We start from the raw sequence: 16,919 nt of genomic DNA on the forward strand, positions 1-16,919 counted from the left end.
CTTTCCAACCAACTTCTAGAGTATATTGGATGCTTGCTTGATCCTGTCAATATTGATCTGATGTATCTAAAATTTTGGCATGAAAGCCTAGGCAGAGAAGACCTGTTAACACAGCAAGTTCCACCTTACACTTTTACTCCCTTCACTTGGGGACCTAGAACCCATTTTTCTCCCCTGGCTCCTTCAGGTCTGTTTTGTTTTCCTCAGTGTTTGTGAACTCGAGGCTGGAAGAGTCTCACACAGCAGTCTATGGCATCTCCTAGGTGGTGATTATCTGTGAGAATTTTTTGTTTTTTGCTTGCCTCCAGGGTTATTGCTGGGGCTTGGTGCCTGCACTGCTCCTAGAGGCCATTTTTCCCATTTTGTTGCCCTTGTTGTTATTGGATAAGACAGACAGAAATTGAGAGAGGAAAGGAGGACAGAGAGGGGGAGAGAAAGAGACACCTGCAGACCTGTTTGACCCTTTGTGAAGTGACCGCTCCTGCAGGTAGGGAGCCGGGGGCTCGATCCCGAATCCTTACCTCAGTCCTTGTGCTTCAGGCCATGTGCGCTTAATTCGCTGCACTACTGCTCCACCCTCATTTTCTGAATTTTACTGATTGAAATGTCTGCTCTCATGTATAACTGTGTAAACAGACATGCAGCTGAGATTCATCTCCATGAACTAAAATTAAAATAGATCATGACAATCATTTTAAGACAACAGGAGAGCGGGTACTAAGACCAAAGCATTGGGCAACCTCAGAAAGGGCAGTGCCCCCAGCATCTGCCTGGATATGAGTTCCACAAGGGCTCAGGGCAAGCACCTCACACACCATGGGCACAGGTCACAGGAGCTTGGGGGTGGCACAGTCATGTCCACCTCCAAACCGCTTCCCTAGTGCTACAGTGGTTTTATTATAATTGGTTCTGGGAGTTGTCCCCCACATATTCTGGACCCCCTCCTCCTTTTGCAGCACTGGTTCACTCTGCTGCTGAGTGACCTGTCTGGAAGAGAGCCTGCAGCTACTACAAAGAAAGAATAACTCCTTTGATTTGTGGAGCTCAGTCTAGGCCCATGACCCTGGGGCATTACTTAAAAGGGTTCTCTCCATCACTGAGTGAGTCGATGGAGAAGACTGGCAGTGAGCAGCTGGAAAGGTCCTCTAATTTCGTGCCTGATTCCATCTAGCTTTCCCCTCTACTACCTATCTCACATTCAAACAGCACTGTATCACCTCCCAAGCAGTGTTTACACACTGCTTGATTTATGCCCCTCAGAAACTTGGCAGGCAGCATCTGTGTCACCCTCTGGAAGCCAGGGCTCAGTAACTTACCATGGCCTCTAAGGTATAGGCAGAAATCCCAGACTTGCTGCTCTGCCCCACTATTCTCCAGTGCTCTTTCTATCCCAGGAGCCCCTCTTCATCTTCTTAGGGCCCCTCTCTACCCCTATAGGGGTATCTTCCTACCTCCTCAGGGGCGCCACACACTCATCTCAGTAATCACTCCTACTGCCATTTTACCTGCAGCTCTCCATTTTCTTCCAGCTCCTGTGTCAGAGTGGCATTCCTTAAAGAATGGCTCTGGAGCAGGTTGTGGAATGAGAGACACAGGGCACAAAAAAACCGAAATGAGATACCAACAGCACAGGCCAACAAACTGGAGAAGTCCTCAACACAGCCTGTGTGGGAGTCCAGCAGATGTTTCAAAGCTTTTTTCAGCTGAATCAGACTGGTCTGCCCCAGACTAGTGGTCCCTCTTTAGCAGCAGTTCCCAGAATGCCCATCAGCAGTGATGAGGAACCTGGCCCTCAGTCTGACTGCAGGTGGCCTTGTTCTCTAAGGAACGGCTGTGTTTCTCCTCCACTCTTGAGGGGCCTAGTACAGACAGGATCCTTCCTTTCAAGAGTGGAGGGAGAAACCTCCTAAAAGGTTCTCCAGGCACAGGGTCTCATGATCTGCCCTGGACTGGTGCCAGGCTGCAGGCTGCTGAGACCTCCTGCCCAGTGAGTGGTGGCTCCTTCATCACACTGTGTCCCCTTGTCAGTTAGGTGCATTAAGCCTTGGCCCTGTGGTAGTAAAATAACAACTTATCTGCCTGGCTAGTCTTGTTTCAGAGCTTCCTGAAGGAAATGTTTACCAGAACCAGAGTTTGCAGGCCACAGCCAGAGATTTCTGCTGAAGAGCTCAGGACCCACAAGCTCAGAGCTTTGGTGACCTAGAACTCATTACCACATGACATTCCTGCCCAGGAAGAGTTCACCTGGCATTTCCTGAATATTCTCTCCTCCCAGCAGACTCCGAGCACACACAACAGCACAGTAGCAAACTGCCTTGGCACTTTCCTTCCTTCCCAACTGCCCAAAATTTCTCTCCACCAGTAAGTCTGAGTAGCATGTACTTTAAAATATGAATTTCCCTGTCTCCATTATTTGATGGGCACAACAGCGTTCTTTTTCATCTCTTCCTGCCTGCCCTGATGGTGTTTGTCAGCACAGGCAGGGAGAGGGTGCACAGAGCTAGATCACCCCAAGGAACTTACATTTGCCTGGAGAGATGGACCTTCTGCATTGTGACTTGTTAGTGGCTGAGAGAGCTCTCTTCAGAGTCTCCTTCTAAGCACCTGTGAGAAAAGGGAGAGGACCCCATCCCTCCTCCCTCCCAATTTCCCATGGTAAGGATGTTTTGGGTCACGTGTTTCTCTTTAGATCAAACTCAGCCTTTCCCTATAGGATCCCCTGAGGCCTTCCTGGGCAGCTGCAATGGGCTGCACCCCACTTGCAGCATGCCAGGAACCTGAGAATTACAGGAAGTCCTTAACATCTGACAGAGAGGGAAGGGTAAGAAGCAGTGAGTCAGGAGGACTTGAAGGAGGACAGTGTGATGGTCTCTAGAGCTGGGCAGTATAGTTGTTCCCATTCTTTCCAGCCCTGGGTCCTGCTGCCAGTTAGCCTATCAGTCCCACTGATTGTCCCTCCTTACCATTTCCCCTACTGTGGTAAAATATACAGACACATAAAGCACTATGCCAAGTATTCATAACTGTACAGTTTAGTAGCATCAAAGGTATTTCCATTATCATACAATATCACGGCCATCCCTGAAACTCCACATCTTGCAAAACTGAAGCTGTACCCACAAATCAATGCCTCTTGGCTCCTTCCTTCTTTCAGCCTCTGGCAACAACCTTTATACTTCCTGTCCCTATAAATTTGACTTGTGAATCAAGAAAACACATTTCCACATATTTGTATCTCATGAAATATCAGCTGCCATTGCCAACACTGAATACGAAGTTCTGGCCTGTGAGTGGAGGAGGAGCTAGGTCTTGGAGCCTGGCTCCACCCACCTCCCCTTGCATTAATGAGTGAGTGTGCTGTACCAGGTGTGTACTCCTTTCCCCAAACACAGAACAAAGCTGTATATAGTCCAGCACAAGCCAAGGAGATGGAGGTCAGGGTCTGTGTGTGACTTATCTTCTGTGTCCTCTAAAGCTGTGTTTCTCAAATATTCTGAAGGTTCAGAACCAACTGGTGACTATGTGAGAAGGTGGGTTCTGTGCTGGAAACTGTTGTATGCTTTACATTGGGTTCTAGTTCTCCCCCGCCAAGAGAATTAGATCAGTCCTGTTAATTTCGCGGGCCCGCTTGGCCCCGCCCCTAGGAAACCCGCCAGAGTTCGGAGAGTTCCAGAGTTGGAGAGTTCCTGAGTTCGAGAGTAAGAGAGAGTGCTTGCGCCGCCGCAAAGAGACAGCCGAGTTCTGTTTGGTGATTAGTTTGTCTTAGTTTATGAATCGTTGTTCCTGAATAAAGAAATACAGCTTCCCTGCCCAGCCGTTGTCTCCGCGTCTGTTACCCGCCCGTGAAGCTAACCCGCCCAGCAAGAGCCTTCCGAATTTTAACAACAAATGGCGCCCATGTGGACCTGACCTGCGCATCTCTCAGATAAGTAAAGACAATTTGGCTACCTATGCACTATGGCCTTCTCTTCTGCTTGTGAAGAGATCTCCAAAGGCCTCTGCTCTTTCTTCACGAGACTGTTTTGCTGTTTCTGGAACATTTATCTCTGGACCACTCTGTGGTTTCCACTCGCTCGGGCGAACTCAGAACAGCCAGCGGGAAGAGCCAGCGGGCGGAGCTGCTGTTTCCACCTGGTTAAACAGCCAGCCAGCCGGCTGCGCCCAGACAACCCCGCGCACTGCGCCCGCAGCCCCACAGCCGCAGGAGGCCGGCGCCAGCACACAAGAGCCCCAAGAGCCCCGCAGCCCGCAGGAGGCTGACGCCAACATGCTGGAGCCCGATGCCAAAATGCTGGAGCCCGATGCCAACATGCTGGAGCCCGATGCCAACACGCAAGAGCCCGAGGCCAGCCCACAGGAGCCGGCTCTCCACTGCGTGGCGCAGGGCACGTGGACGTGTGATCCCTCCATGCTGCTCGGCCACTGCGAACAGGGCAGCAGACATGGCAGGGCCATGGGGCAGGGCCGCGGCGGCCTATCATGGCCGCCACCCCTGGGCACCTAGGCCCACGCCTTCTACAAAACTGGCCTGCCTGCCCTCTTTCTATAAATTCTGGAACCATCCCGGGCCTCCTGGACCCCCGGGCTCCCTGCTGAAACTGGGCACACGAGATCTCCAGCCGCCGGTCCGGTCTGAAGGCAGACAAGCTGGAGTACGCAGAGATTTGTGCAGAGATCACAACCTGCAATTCCTAGAAGTGAAGCTGCGCGAGAAGCCACCTCCGGATGGTGAACCCCCCCCCCCAACAACAACTAAGACAGTACAGATTTAAATTCGTGTTTAAAATGACATGTCTTCGTAACAAAGGTTTCTCTCCTTGTGTATTAATGACCATGTTTATGTGTATGTTTAAAGTTTGGTAAACAATAGCTTTAAGGCTAAATTCTTACTAGTCAAAGTTAAATGAAAAAGGTTTTCAAAGTAATTCTCATAAAGATAAAATTAACTTACATTTAAAGTCTGAGGTAAAAATTAGTTAACAAGCAATATATTTTAACTAAGTTGGTCTAAAAAAAAGGTTAAACAGACTTGTTGATGTGTAAAACTCTCCATTACCTTCTCTATTAGAAATGGTAGATCGCACAATGGCTATGCTAATTATTCTCATGCCTGAGGTTTCCTCTCCGGCCCACACCTAGGGTGTGTCTCCATCTTGAATGGGTGTAACAAAAGGTTAAAAGACGTTGTTGATATGTAAAAGTCTCAAATTCCTTCTCTATTAGAAACGTTGGATCGTGCAGTAGATATGCTAATAACAAGTTTTGTTTCATAGTAAGTAAGTTGCAGCCAGCTGCCTTTGGGACTCTAGGCCGTTCCCCGCCCCCATGCAAATGCCCGTCGAAGAAAGTACGCCCCCCAGAGGCAAGAAATGTTTTTTTTTAAGCTGATAAAGTTTAGCCCACAGAGGCAGATATGGCCCCCTCAGGCCTTCCCGTGGCAGCACGCTGGTTCTTGTTATTTGCTTGCATGTTTCTCCATGTTTGTGCCAGTTTCTTTTAAAAAAATGCCTGTATGATATATGTTTCTGTTCACCCCACACCCTTGATACTGTAGCCATTTAGTTAAAAGGGTAAATTGTTGTATGCTTTACATTGGGTTCTAGTTCTCCCCCACCGAGAGAATTGGATCAGTCCAGTTAAATTTCGTGGGCCCGCTTGGCCCCGCCCTGAAGGAAACCCGCCAGAGTTCCAGAGTGACAGAGTTCAGAGGGTTCCTGAGTTCCAGAGTTGTAGAGTTGCAGAGTAAGAGAGAGTGCTTACGCCGCAGCAAAGAGACAGCAGAGTTCTGTTTGGTGATTAGTTTGTCTTAGTTTATGAATCGTTGTTCCTGAATAAAGAGATACAGCTTCCCTGCCCAGCCGTTGTCTCCGCGTCTCTGTTACCCGCCCGTGAAGCTAGCCCCGCCGGCAAGAGCCTCCGAAAATTTTAACAACAGGAAACAATCTGAAGGGGAGGCAAATCTGCTAAGCCAGAGACCACACTTTGAAAAGCAAGTTCCCATTCACCTGGAGACAGGCTGATCACAGGGCAGGAAAGACCCTGTGCAAGCTGAAAAAGGCCAGTTCCCTCTTCTGTTTATAATCATATACATATATATTGAAAAATAAAGAAATGCCAATGCAATTGTGAAAAAACACTGGCATATTTTAAGTGTCCACAGTCTATTCCCAGGCTTGTACAAATATTATGTAAATAATTACATCTGCCACAAAATTGCTGTTTTCAAAAATGGTATCAGTGGGCCAGCAATACAGCTTACCTGGGAATGTGCCTGCTTTGTCATGCACACAACCCAGGTTTTAGCACAGGAAGAAGTCCCTCTGTCTCTAGCTGTAAAAGTTGACTCAGAGAAGTAAAACTTTGGCAATGGCAAAAGCCTTTGACTCAAATAGTTAAATAATCCACAGCTCAGACTACTCAAAATATTATGAAACTTGCAACATGTCACTTTCTCTCACCCTTCCAACAAACATACATGTTCTCACGAATTCCTAAACTGAGCACAATGTCTGGTTGGCTCACAGTAGGTCTAATGAAAGAGCAAGTGAGACTCTGAGTGGTCCCACTAGACTCCCACTTCACAGCTGTATCTGGAGTTGCCTTATGTTGAGACACAGTGGTTGTCCATTAATCTAATTATCTCAGCCACTACACTGGGGAATCTGTCCTCCTGGGCCCACCTCTCCAGTCCTGAGTGCTGGGCTTCTATGAAGGCCTAAAGGATTCTTCTTCTCCAAGACACAGGTTCCATGAGCATTGTTCCCACCCTCATACCACCACTACTACACCACCCTCCCCCAGACAGGACAATTTGGAAATTATACTTAATTCTTTCTTGCTTGTCCATCCAATTTCCCAGACAGGACTGAGCAGGTTCCTAAGTAAATAGGTTGGCACGATGCCAAACCCTTTTACCATTCAAAACCATTTTCCCATGCCACAGCACAGTAGTGGTTCACCTGGTTGTGTGAGTACCCTGCAAATGACTGCTTCCTCCCCTCCTGGGGCTGGTAAGCAAACAAAGCATTTCTTGGTGACCTGAGAATGGGTTCTGTGTGAGGATAAGAGAACCATTTAGACAAAATCAAGGATGCAGAGACTTCAGCTTGAACAAAGAGAGGCGATTTCTACAATTTCTAAAGCAGTCATTGCTGCTTGAATGGTGTAATTCTCTCTACAAGACAAAAATTGTGCAGCTCTTAAAGAAATAAATTAACTTGGCACAAGGGCTTTGAGACCAGATAGTATGCATGCAATGCACCACTAAGAAATGGTGATCTCTTTTCCAAGGTAAAGCTACTTTTATAAACCCACAAAATAAGTACAGAAGGGAATCAGGTGTCAGTGTGCCCCGCAGAGAGCACGTGTTGGAGAAGCCCAGAACTCAGGCTCAAGCTGCTGCTCCCCACTTGTAGAGGAAAAGTGATGAAGCAGTTCTACAGCTGCAGCTGTCTCTTTCTCTCTTCCTCCCTCTCCCCTCTCCATTTCACTCTGGCTCTATCAAATAAATAAATAAAAAACAAGTAAATTATAAAGGTTAAAAAATGAAAAAAGTTTCATAAAAACATAAGCATGGAGGGGCCAGGTGCTGGCACACCTGGTTGAGTGAGTGCACCTATTACAATGCACAAGGTCCTGGGTTCAAGCCCCCGGTCCCCACCTGTAGGGGGAAAGCTTTGCGAGTGGTGAAGCACTGCTGCAGTTGTCTCCCTGTTTCTCTCTCTCTCTATCACACCCTTCCCTCTCAATTTCTGGCTGTCTCTATCCAATAAATAAAGATAATAAAAAAATTTTAAAAAACCACAAGCATGGAAATACTCACCCCCCTTTCCTTTTTCCTATTATACTTGATAGGACAGAGAAATTGAGAGGGATGGGAGACACAGAGGGAGATAGACACCTACACACCTGCTTCACCATTCATAAGGCTTCCCCTCTGCAGGTAGGAAGCAGGGGCTCAAACCCAGGTCTTTACACATGGTAATATGTGTGCTTAACATACCCTCTTTTTCTCATTAGGGTTATCACTGGGACTTGGTGCGTGCATGACAACTCCACTCCTAGCAGCCAACTCTTTCCTTCTTTCTTTCCTTCCTTCCTCCCTTTCTTTCTGAAGGAGATAGAAACAGAGGAGAGGGCAGGGGAGGGGGGAAAAAAACACTTGCAAGGCTGCTTCACTGATCCTGAAGCTTCCCCCTTACAGATGGGCATGAGAGGCTTGAACCTGGGTCCTCATAGATGGTAATGCATGTTGGATAGTATGCCAGCTCCCCCCGGCGTAAACACCAGTATGTCTGTATGAGATTAGTTTGATCCCATTCAAAGCTGCGGTCTATTTACATAAATCACTTTTACATTTACATAAAGCACCACCTTCCCTCCAGGGCATTGGTGGTTCAGTGGTAGAATTCTCACCTGCTCTGCCCCCTCTCCTTATCACACCCTGATCTTCCACGAGTCACTTTTCGCCCCACCCTCTCTATGTCACATCCTGTTTCCACCCTACTTGGAGAGTATAAATACAGCTGCTCTTCTGATTAAAGACACTTGGAAATTGCTTTCCGGCTCCGAGAGTTCCAGAGTGTATCTCCTGCGAAGTTAGTGCGGCACGAGTTCCTGATCCCTCTCCCACGCAGCAGCCTAGATGGGCTCCAGTTGAGTTCTCTCCAACCCAGAGAGCACTAGCTCGGGAAGAAGCACCATCAGGCTATCCCGGCAAATGCACACACTCTATAAGGAATGCCGCCACCCAGCCCATAGACACATATTTTTAATCATCCAAAAGTGAAGCTGGGGCCAAGTTACCATGCATGAGGACCCTGGGTCAAACCTCCAGTGCTCATTTGCAGTGGATAATAAGCTCTGCAAATAGTGAAAAATGAGCACAGGTAACTCTCCCTCACCACCCCCACCCCTCATGAAAGAATATGTTCCTGAAAGAAACACATTTGTAAATATTCAGCAAGCTAAAGAGGGAGTCATGAATGAAGAATCCCAGACTCGGCCTGCCTGGTATGCATCAATGACAACTTTCCTATCCAAGTAGCAAAACAACACATTAAAATGGTTTACAAAGAACTCAGAAGGCAGCTCAGTGAGCAGAGAACAGTGTAATTCACAGTGGTGTAATTCTCTCTCTACAAGACAAAAATTGTGCAGCTCTTAAAGAAATAAATTAACTTGGCACAAGGGCTTTGAGACCAGATAGTATGCATGCAATGCACCACTAAGAAATAGTGATCTCTTTTTCAAGGTAAAGCCATTTTTATAAACCCATGAAATAAGTACAGAAGGGAATCAGGTGTTAGTGTGCCCCATAGAGAGGTATAATTCACAAGACAGAAATGAGTAGAGTTCTATAGATGGTAGAATGTGGCTTTGGTATCCCTAAGTAAAAATTAATATATATATATATATATATATATATATACACACACACACACACATAAATATATACGATATATATTGGGCCAAGCATTCTGTATGTGCAGAGTCCTTGGTTCAGTCCTCAACATCATACTGAAAAATAAATAAGGGGTCAGGAAAAAGTTGACCTGGAAGTTTATGCTTTATCGTGTGCAAGGCTCTGGGTTCATGTCCTAGCATCACATGGAAGCACCATGGACAACACTGGAGAAGCTTCATGGATGAAGCTTCATGTCCTTCTCTCCTTTCTCCTCCTGCTCTCTAAATAATTAAAATATATGTATATATATTTCACTTATTTTTTGAGATAACCTATAAAACTATAGTTGTTTTTGAAGTTTAATTTTCAGGGGAAAGGAAGGGATGGAGAGGACTTTGGGATTCTGGTGCATGATGGTGGGAAAGGACCTAAGTTGGGGTGACAGTGTCTTGCGAGTACCTATCATGGGGAGATGAGAAATTATAGTCATGTGTCAACAACTGTACTGTAAACCATTAATCCCCCCATAAATAGTAAGTCCCTTACTATTTCTTGTAGGGCTGGTTTTGTGGAAATGAATTTCCTTTTACTGTTGCTTGTCTGGGAATCTCTTTATCACTCCTTCAAATATAATTGACAACTCAAATGGATATTCTTGGGAGTCTTTTTCATTCCAGACTTTGAATATGACCTGCCAGTTCTTGCTAGCCTTTAGTTTCTGTTGATAAACTTACAGGCATTCCATTACAAGTGACTGTCTGCTTTTCTCTCATTTCTTTTAAAAACTATTTTCTTTGCCAGTATAATTATTGTGTACCTTAGTGAGCTTTGGTATGAATTCGTTTGGAACACAATGCTTCCTGGATCTGAATCTATCTCCTTCAGTTTGTGGAAATTCTTGGCTAATATTTCTTTAAATAAATCTGTCCTTACTCTTTAGGGCACTCCTATGACATAAATATGTAACTCTGGTTTCTCCTGTATTATCTTCATAATGTATTATGAAGTTATGTTAGTTCTTTTTTTCTTTTTATGTTACTATTTATTTGAGATAGAGACAAATTGAGAGGAAGAGTATAGAAGGAGAGAAACATCTGCAACTCTGCTTTACTGTTCAAGAAGCTTACCCCCTGCAGGTGGGGACTGGGGGCTTGAATCCATATCCTTGTGCATGCTGACATGTGCACTCTACCAGGGGCACTACTGCCTACTCCCTTATTGAGGATTCCTGATGTTTTTCTCTACCCTATCTTCCACCTCATATCTTCTGTCTTTCTGTTGGTGGTAACTCATCTATTGAATTTTTCTCTCAACTACTGACTCTTTTTCTGCTCTCTGGTATGACTTTTCATATACTTTGGTTTTGTTTACCTTTTATTCTCCATTACTGATCTACTTACTTGAATAAGCACTTTTAGCATCATAGTTTCAATGTCCAAGATCTTTAGGAGCTTTACATAGTTATGTTGCCTTTGGAATGTTCTTCTAGTATGTGGTTCAACAACGTTGGCAATTTCCTTCATTTTATCCTCCAAGAATCTGGCCTATGGAGCTATGTTTGAACCTTTTAGTACTTTTCCACTTATGCTTTGCTGTCATGTGGCATGTCTTTCATCTTCTTGGTGAGGCCATTTATTTGCTGGTGTTGAGCTTTTTTGCCTCTATGTTTTTCCCATGATTGTTTCTTTGCTGTGTTTGGGAAGAGGGATATTAAGTCTCTGGCTACTTGTGGTATCTGTATCACTGTGCTCAGTGCCATTTTCCTCTTAAAATTGCTGACTTTCTCTCCTGTGTTGCTCTGATGAACAATGTGACTTCACTAGTTCACTGTAGAGGTAAAGATGCTCTGGAAGCAGATGGTATAAATTGTAGTCCTAGCTGTGCATATTGAACAAGATGAGAATCTCTTAAGCACCAGACTTCTCATCTGGAAAATGGAAATAATCATGATAATGCCTGTGTTTTAAGATTGACATGAGGATTAAATTATATGGTGGCTGACATACAGCCGGCTCTCAATATAATGGAACATGCTTTGACTTCATGGACATTATTCATGCTCACAAAGTACTAGGAAATTGATTATAGGGAGATATGTATTATTGAGAATATAGAAAATTAACAAGGTTGTTATAATTCAGTGTGGTGAGTATTCTATACTTGATATCCTCTGTAACAAGAATAAAACCTGGCAAATGACAGATAAGTAGAGAGAAAGGTAACAATAATTTCCAATGTCCCTTCAAGGCCTTTAGACTTTTTTGCATAAGGCACAGATTTAGTGTCAGACTTGATTTTCACTCAAACCAAGTACTCAAGTATCATGGAATTTAAAAAAGAAAAAAAAATGTTGACTCAAATGGAATAAAGAGAGATATCTGATATTTCCTAAGGCCAGGAGACTAAAGGAACCACATCCTGCTTCAACTCTGTGAACTGTGTGGTGTAGCAATGTAGAATAGATAGTTAGGGAACTTACTTATTTGTGGATGATGTTAGGGATAAGTACGTAACTATGCTTAGAAATGTTCAATACTGGGGGTCGGGCGGTGGCGCAGTGGGTTAAGCACACGTGGCGCAAAGCGCAGGGACCGGCGTAAGGATCCCGGTTCGAGCCCCCGGCTCCCCACCTGCAAGGGAGTCGCTTCACAGGCGGTGAAGCAGGTCTGCAGGTGTCTATCTTTCTCTCCCCCTCTCTCTCTGTCTTCCCCTCCTGTCTCCATTTCTCTCTGTCCTATCCAACAACAAAGCAATGTCAACAATGGCAATAATAACCGCAACAAGGCAGCAACAACTAGGGCAACAAAAAGGGGGAAAAATGGCCTCCAGGAGCGGTGGATTCATGGTGCAGGCACAGAGCCCAGCAATAACCCTGGAGGGAAAAAACAAAAAACAAACAAACAAAAAAAAAGAAATGTTCAATACTTTTAGTAGATGCCTAAAATTAAAATGACCAAATAACTTCCCCCAGAAAAACAAAAGGCAACCAAAAGCTATTGAAAATAACTATAAGAAATACTTGGCCCCTTCAACATTTTAGTAAGTACTGTTATACTTCTTCCTATCACCTGTCACCCCTCCTTCAGAATTCTGACTGTAGATGGCAAGGTCACTTAGAAGCTATAGCCTTAAACATTTTTGCCAAAGAGCATAACCAACATTTAACCAGTAAGTGGCTTCTCTCTCCCAGCCACCATTGGGGTGGTAATTGCCCAGTACCATGTAAGACTGATTCCTACTCCCATGAGGTTCAGTCTGACTGAGTAGGAGAAACTGTTTTAATTTTATTTTTGCCTCTAGGGTTATTGCTGGGGCTCAGTAGCTGCACTAAAATCCACTGCTCCTGGAGGCCGTAATTTCCATTTTGTTGCCTTTGTTGTGGTTGTTGTTGTTATTGTTAACACTGCTATTATTGTGGTCGGATAGGACAGAGAGAAATCGAGAGAGGAGGGGAAGGTAGAGAGGGGGAGAGAAAAACAGACCTGCTTCACTGCCTGTCAAATGACCCCCCTGCAGGTGGAAAGCCAGGGGCTTGAACTGGGATCCTATGCCTGTCCTTGAACTTCACACTTGTGCGCTTAACCTGCTGAGCTACTGCCCAGCCCCCTCCATTTAAATTTTAAGTTTTATTTATTTATTTGGGAAATAGTGTTTTACAGTTGACAGTAAGTATAGTAGCTTGTACATGCATAACATTTCTCAGTTTTCTACACAATACAACCCCCACTAGGTCTTCTGCCATCAAGTTTAATTTTTAACTTAACCAGTTTGCATTAGCTGTAACTTTCACTGGCTGTTTCTTCTTTGCCAAGGCAACCTCTTCATGGCCTTCGCTTTGGGCTTTCTATTGTCATGTCTACTTAGTTATAGCCACTAGGAAAGAAACAGTTTCATTGTATATCTGAGCTGGCTAAACCAGAGGCCAGCTACAGACAAAAAGCTGAGTAAACAAGATACTCCTTGGGGAGATAGGTCTCTGATCTCCAGCACAAAGACATCCAGATCCAAGTCTTGCAAAATTAACATTTTGTTGGGAGTCGGGCGGTAGTGCAGCAGGTTAAGTACATGTGGTGCAAAGCAAAAGGACTGGCATAAGGATCTCAGTTCAAGCCCCCAGCTCCCTACCTGCAGGGCAGTCACTTCACAGGTGGTGAAGCAGGTCTGCAGGTGTCTATCTTTCTCTCCCCCTGTCTTCCCCTCCTCTCTCCATTTCTCTCTGTCCTATCTAACAACAATGACATCAATAACAACAATAATAACTACAACAATAATAAAAACAAGAGCAACAAAAGCGAAAATAAATATAAAAAAATAACATTTTGTTTTTAACACTGTAGCAGGTGAGAGTCAATACAGTGACTACTGGTGGACAACTGGACCTCTTCACCCTCACTAGTATAATATTCCCTTCCCAAATTCCCTCTACCTATCTAACCCCATAAAACCCTAAAACACCAAATCTCCTAGGCGAAAGGGGTCTTAGGATTTCCATCTCAATGTCTTCCCTATGTACTTAAGCATAATGACAACAGGAGCCTTGTTTGAGCCAGATCTTTCCTGTGACTGCAGGTCCACTAGGAGTCAGCTAAAATAGAACATGGGTAATGTCAGCTCAAAGGAGAGTGCTGTGAGATCAACAGATAAAACCCATCTTGAATTTTCTACAAGGCTGAATGCACACATGCTATGACTCACAATGCCAGTTTGGAACCAGCCAGCAGTCCCCCAGGTCTGTCTGTCTGAACCTGTTACATCTATTCTCCCTGATGCTCAAGAGAAAACTGGCATCACACACATCAGACCGAATTAGCCTGTTGCTGACACAAGAAACGGTTCTAGGTCAGAAAAGAGTTCCTTGTTCTTTCCTCCAGAACAAAACCATTTCCTCAGGCAAGCAGCTAATAGCACATATTAGTCTGACTCTCAGTCATACTTCACCCTTCAGTGTAAAGCACTGTGGAAGAAACCAAGTCATAAAGGAAAGACTGCCAGGCATCTTTTCAAGTTGGTTTCATAGTTATTGGAGCAGAGAAGATGCCTTCAATCGATACCTTGGCTCCAGGCTCACTTGTCCTTTAGAACGGAAACTAGAAGCACTAAGGAAGTGCCATCTGTTAAATCAATGTTCAAAAAAAAAAAACAAAAAACTTTTTCCATAAGAATACTTAATTTAGGGGGGAAATGCTTAACTTAGAACACAAAATCTTTTCTCAAAACTGACTGAATAATGTGGGAGAAGAGCAGGATCTAGAGGCTGGTCAAGTTCTGTTGCTTTCAAATGGTTGTAGAGACAGAGTTGTGCTGGAAAGGAAAGCAAGGATGCTGTCTTGGGAGAGGAATGTGTTGGGAGGAATTCCTTCTAAGCCAGGGTGAATATTTTTTACCCTGTGGAAAGGAGGGTATTTTCAGCTATTTTGGGCAAGATCTTAAACCTAGCAACTGCTTAATCTAAGATTCTATACATGCTAGGGATATTTTGTTGCATTACTACCAAAGTTTATAACTTTATTTTCGATTTATATCCTTAGGGGCAGAATAAAAAAGATTTTTTGTATCACAGGAAATGATTCAAGCTGGGCACAATTTTATATTAACTGAGGATATTCAGGAGCACAAAGGAACTTTTTCACAGATCCTAAAATGGGATCCAAAGCAGCAAATACTTACCACCCCCCAAATTTAATAAAATAACAGAGCAAGTTATTAAAAATATGACCACCCTAAGGATTGTACAGTACATGGAAAAACTGGATTACTCTTTCTAAATATTATAGTAGAGAAAATTAAGGCACTTGCTATTACTATGCTTGAGAATAAGAAAATATGTTTCATTTTATGAAGAAATTCAGTTTCAGTTTTCATGACTTTCATTTAAAAATGATTAATCTGTTTGAAGGGATTCTACAATCCTAAATACTGTGATTTGTCACTTACATTAATGCCTAGTTATGTGTGGCTTCTGTCTGACATTTATGCAGTTAGAACCATGAGGACATAGACGGTGTCTGCCTTTGAAAACTAGTGTGCCCACAAAAATCAGAGAAAATAAGTCTGGGGGAAAAAAATAAGATCCTATTCATCTCATCTAAGCCTATGCTAAGGACTATCTTACTATTTTAGTTAGTAACCTGTTCTGAAGGCATATTTAGAGAAGTGGTAAACACAGTCTCATAATATTTTGTTGCCTGAATTTCTACCACCCAGCAAGGAAAACACTTAGGCACATGGTCAAGTCTGACTGTGGAATTATGTGCTTCAGAAGAAAAAGATAGTGCAAATCACTGCTTATACCTAAATAGAAAGATTTTTCTCTCCACACTATCATTCAAAATAGTAGGATTCACTTGATAAGCAGTATATTACAAACAGTAGTAGAGGAGACACTGGACTAATATTGGCTACCAAACTTAGCAAATTAAAAACAGAGACCCAAATCTTCATCTGCAATACTCCAGCCTTTAGGTTCATGATTATCAACAATTACTTCTGCTTTATATCTTATCTTTTTTTTCAGCCACCAGATTCTAGATGCTACCATGATGCCAACCAGACTTCCCTGGGTGGAAGACCCCAACAATATGTCCTAGAGACCCGCTTCCCCAGAGCTCTGTCCGGGTAGGGAAAGAGAGAGACAGGCTAGGAGTATGGATCAACCTCTTAAGGCCCATGCTCAGCTGAGAAGCAATTACAGAAGCTAGACCTTCCACCATTTGCACTCCATAATGACCCTGGGTCCATACTCCCAGAGGGATAAAGAATAGGGAAGCTATCAAAGGAGGGGAGTAGATACGGAGTCCTGGGGTAGCGATTATGTAGAATTGTGCCCCTCTTATCTTATAGTCTTGTCAGTATTTCCATTTTATAAGAAAAAATTTTTTTAATATTTTATTTATTCCCTTTTGTTGCCCTTGTAGTTTTATTGTTGTAGTTATTGTTGTTGTTGGATAGGACAGAGAGAAATAGAGAGAGGAGGGGAAGACAGAGAGGAGAGAAAGATAGACACCTGCAGACCTGCTTCACCGCCTGTGAAGCGACTCCCCTGCAGGTGGGGAGCCGGGGTTCGAACAAGGATCCTTATGCCGGTCCTTGTGCTTTGCGCCACCTGCGCTTAACCCGCTGCGCTACAGCCCGACTCCCAAGAAATTTTTTTTTAAAGTGTATTTTTACATGGGCATTCTTGTAACTAATTAAATTTGAATTTCAAATAAAAAATTATTATTTTTAGTATGCTCTTTAAAATATTTGGGGCATGCCTATGCTAAAAATCATTTGTTGCCAGAGGTTGGGTGGTAGTGCAGTGAGTTAAGCGCACATGGCACAAAGCACAAAGACCTCTGTAAAGATCCCGGTTCAAGCCTCCAGCTCTCCACCTGCAAGGGGAACACTTGACGGGCGGTGAAGCAGATCTGCAGGTGTCTATTTTTTTCTTCCCCTATTTCCCCTCCTCTCTTGAGTTCTCTCTTGTCCTGTCCAACAACAATAGCAATAACAACAACAAGGGCAACAAAATGGG

At 44.1% G+C, this 16,919-nt stretch overlaps 1 protein-coding gene and 1 long non-coding RNA gene across 2 annotated transcripts in view; both read right to left on the reverse strand.

The window, feature by feature from the left end:
* Positions 1–2,728, reverse strand: part of LOC132538651 (uncharacterized) — a 62,275-nt gene extending 59,547 nt beyond the window's left edge. Inside the window, exon 1 of the long non-coding RNA XR_009550012.1 lies at positions 2,524–2,728. This is a non-coding gene — a long non-coding RNA (uncharacterized LOC132538651). The remainder of the gene's footprint in view (positions 1–2,523) is intronic.
* Positions 1–16,919, reverse strand: part of CDK8 (cyclin dependent kinase 8) — a 243,254-nt gene that overhangs the window by 129,367 nt on the left and 96,968 nt on the right. The window lies entirely within an intron of this gene.

Source organism: Erinaceus europaeus, chromosome 5, assembly GCF_950295315.1.
Source record: "Erinaceus europaeus chromosome 5, mEriEur2.1, whole genome shotgun sequence".
In the NCBI taxonomy this organism is placed as follows: Eukaryota; Metazoa; Chordata; class Mammalia; order Eulipotyphla; family Erinaceidae; genus Erinaceus; species Erinaceus europaeus.